General features: G+C 27.8%; 1 pseudogene; it reads left to right on the top strand.

The window, feature by feature from the left end:
- The first annotated feature begins 2,703 nt into the window (after positions 1-2,703).
- The window catches only part of LOC106330652, a 5,317-nt pseudogene continuing 3,948 nt past the window's right edge, over positions 2,704-4,072 (top strand).

Genomic DNA, 4,072 nt, shown 5'->3' on the forward strand with positions numbered 1-4,072 from the left:
CAGCACACCATAAGTTAGTGATGCTTGGGATAACTGATTTGATGAGCTGTAATCTTCCCGCGTAAGAAAGTGCCTAACTTTTCCAAGAGAGAAGACTATTCCTGATTTTAGTGATTAGTGGCAAAATATGTTAAGTCTTGCTAAAATTATAAATATTTATGTGTTAGGAAAAAATATGTTAGTGTATAATTTTCTAAAATATTCCACAGAAAATCAAAGTTAAGTCCAAAGTTGTGGTTTTGTTTCAATAGTATTAATAAATGAAAGTTTCTCGGTTTGGAATTAGATCTTACTCTCTTACCCCCTATATATTAACCCTGGAGCATTACAACATATTTTCGTAGCCACGTGTCATCACTAGTATGATTTTTAGAATACTTAGAAAAATAAGTTGGTCAATATAAATATATATAATACTTTTTATTAAACTAACTATCAAATTGATTAGAAGTGTACAAAAGAATATTTTCAATTATTTCCTAAAATAAAAGCTATGGAATTTCCTAATATGATTAATATATATATGACAATTAATGATTATGATTAATACATATTTGATAACAATTTTTTTATTTCTCTCTTTTTTATTTAATTGTATTTTATTAAAAGTAATTAAACAATCACAATAAACATATAATAAAAAAAATTAGATTTTTTCTTGTTTGTTATATTTTTGAATTATTTTAAAACGAATCAAAGTTACTATAAATTGTAAAAGTCCCACATTGAAAATTTTCTGATCAATGGTTTAACTTTTTTTTGTTCAAGTAAGATAAAAATGATCATAAATCGTATGAATATGAAGTCTCATTAATAAATATTCATATTATATATATCATTTAAATTAAATTATGTACTATATAAAAAATATGTTAATTTCAAAATTTGCATTGAAAAAATATTGAGATCTTAATATTTTAATTTTAAAATTTCTATTGAAAAATCTCACACTAAAAGTTTTGTAATTAACGGTTTAAATTTTTGTTACAGAGAATACACAAATGTTAATAAAATCATATTAGTAGGAAGTGTCAATAATAAATATTTATATTAAAATGAACTATATATATCTATGTCCATATCAATAAAGTTTAATTATACACCATATAAAATAAATAAAATTATTGTTTTTTATTTATTTACCAAAATCATGATTGTAAATAAACAAAAAGTATTAGTTTATTTATGTGTTTACTCTAATGTATAAACTTTTATAGATAAAAATTATTTTTAATATGTTATTTTATCCTGACAATCCCAGAAATACACTTTTTCAAATCGAAGGTATTTTTAATATTATTTCATTCAGATTAAAAAATTAGTCCTGATTTTTTCTGAAAATATTTTAATGAAATATCATTACAAGATTCCAATTACCTCCTTTTGATTTTGTTCGAAGAATAAGAGATTTGATCATTCGTCTAATATTTGTTTATAAGAATGAGAGATTTGACCTATTTATTATCAGTTTTCTGGTTTATCATTTAATAAATCAAACTGTTCTTAGTTTATACATAGTTTACATATACTAGAATGATATTATATATAGTTTTTATCGGTATACTTTTAAGTAACTAAACCTCAAAAGCGTAGGTTAATAAAATAAGTAATTTGTTTTGTTGATATAGAATTATATGATTTCAGACTGAACTAGTGAATATATAATAGACATGCATTTATATTCCGAGTATGCACTTATATTCTATAACAGTTTGATATATTAGATTTGAACACTAACCTGTGAATAGAGTTTGCCAGTGATTTTTTTCAAAAATTTGATTCTTAGATATGTATCTGGAGTGGAAATATTTTTGTACAAATGTCCATCTTTTTAAATTAACACTTATGTAATTCACAGAAGAATTTTTTTAAAAAAGAAACAAAACTCATATCGGTGAAACAAATACGAGAACAAAAGAACAATTTTATAGAGGTAGAAAATGAAATCACTGATAGAGAATCAACAGTAAACAAATCAAGAGAAAAAACCCTAATCCCTCTTCGTCATTTTACAATTGATGTTTCCTATCTGGTTTTGGTGATTCATGTCAGCCGTAAAACTTAATTTCTTTTTGTGCATATGAAATATTGAAAATAATTAAAATGAGTTGTAATATGTTAACTCTTCAACAACAATGATACATTTAAGAGACCAACATTTGTATTCGTCATTTTTTAATCGATAAAGATAGTAATGTTGCAAAATCTTAAAACCATTTAATGAATAAACATTAGTATAAAAAATACATTCGCGTATGCGCACGAGTTATCATCTACTTTCACTTATTATTGATTTTCCTATCCCAAGATTATATAAATATTTAGAAAAAAATTCCTAAATCAATGAAATTAAAAATAGCCACATCCTATAGAAAGCTACACCAATCGATCTCTGCCATTCAAATCAGTCCGAGATGATGTCACAGTTTGTTTCCACGCATGGCGACTGCGCTTATTTCCACTCAACTAGACTTCATTGTGCGTACCTGGTGGGGCGAAGGAATCTTCGCTTAGGTCTTTTTGCTTCGAAATCTTAAATGCGATTATTCCCTTTGACTATATGCCACGTTGAACAATTCCTTACTTAGAATTGTCCTGAGTCTGATAGAATTTCCCCAGTTTCATGGACCTGCATCGGCCTATATATATGGTTGTTCTTCAACAAAAATTCAGCAAATGAGATGCACCAGCCCTGTCCTTTTGAACTGCTTCCACGTGATATTCAGGTATTTTCTCGTTTAGTTCCGGTATGATAACCATGTATAACTAATAACTGTTTTGTTTGACGAACAAGAAAACTGAATGTCAAGTATACTTCAGTAATAGGATTTTACTATATATCTAATCAAGACTGTTCGTTCTTGTCTGTATTAATATGATGAACTATCACTTAAATTCTACTTGGTTTCATGAACACTAGAGTAGTTGGTTGGTGAAAGCCATTATAGATAATTGTGAACTTTTGTCTTTTACTTTTGAAATGTGTAAACTTGATTTTACATGAACCCTAAGATCTTTAACATCTAGACTAATCACATAATATAACTATAAGAGAGATTATGGAGTACCTCCATTCATTGTTGCGGAAATCTTCTTGAACGGTTTTGATCATGGAATATGATTGTTTGATCTTTAAGTTGGAGTTAGATCTTCTCTCCATAATGATCTCTTGATCTTTAAGTTGGAGTTAAGCCTTCTCTCCCCTTGCCTACACCTTTCTTTATGTGTTTCTCTTAGTTTTTGTTGTGATGCTTTAGGATGGAGCAAAGACATGTATTTATAGGTGGGGAAAGGACCTAGCTTCTTCATCAAGTTTTGATAACTTTTTCACCAAGTTTTTCTTACTTTCTTGGCAAGTTTATCCTTTAATCTCAACCATCCATCAAAGTTGAGTAAGTGACAAGTGTTTTGTTTAAGATGACTCATTTCAGTAGGAGAAGACAAATGTGAAGTGTTCTAGAACATTAGGTTCATACATTGAATTTGTTCTCTTAAGCATCTTCCATTAGACGTGTCCTTCAAGTCACTATTTTCTTCTAGAACATTAGTCACTTATACTTTAATTAAAACATTAGGAAATAAACTCCATTAGTTACCATTTTATTGGTTACCAAGTATGCTTAAGGTTAACCATCTTAATAAGAAATAGATTAACATAAGACCACATCATGAGAAAGAAATATTCATTCATATACATTCATGTATATAATATTTCTTACATTCTCCCACTTGGTCGTTAGTAAAAATCTCTTAAGATTTCTTATTGAAAATCATAAGGTCGACTTCGTTTGTTAAACCTTTGCTTTTATTTGGTCATCATAATTGTCTTAGCTAATCTAGCAAACAATGAGAGTCATGGCGGGCACATATTATTTTGCAACATGATTCCTTCCATGCACTACTGGACCATAAGTAGGAGCTATCATAATGGTCCCTTTTATGTCTTGTTTAAAGACTTATTATGTTATCAGTAGTCCAACAATGATAATGTGTACACACTTTGGAAACAGAATATAAAAGATTCAAAAGTTATTAAGAGCTCATATATTGTCAAATATATGCTAAACATAAT

This window comes from Brassica oleracea, chromosome C3 (assembly GCF_000695525.1).
Source record: "Brassica oleracea var. oleracea cultivar TO1000 chromosome C3, BOL, whole genome shotgun sequence".
NCBI lineage: Eukaryota > Viridiplantae > Streptophyta > Magnoliopsida > Brassicales > Brassicaceae > Brassica > Brassica oleracea.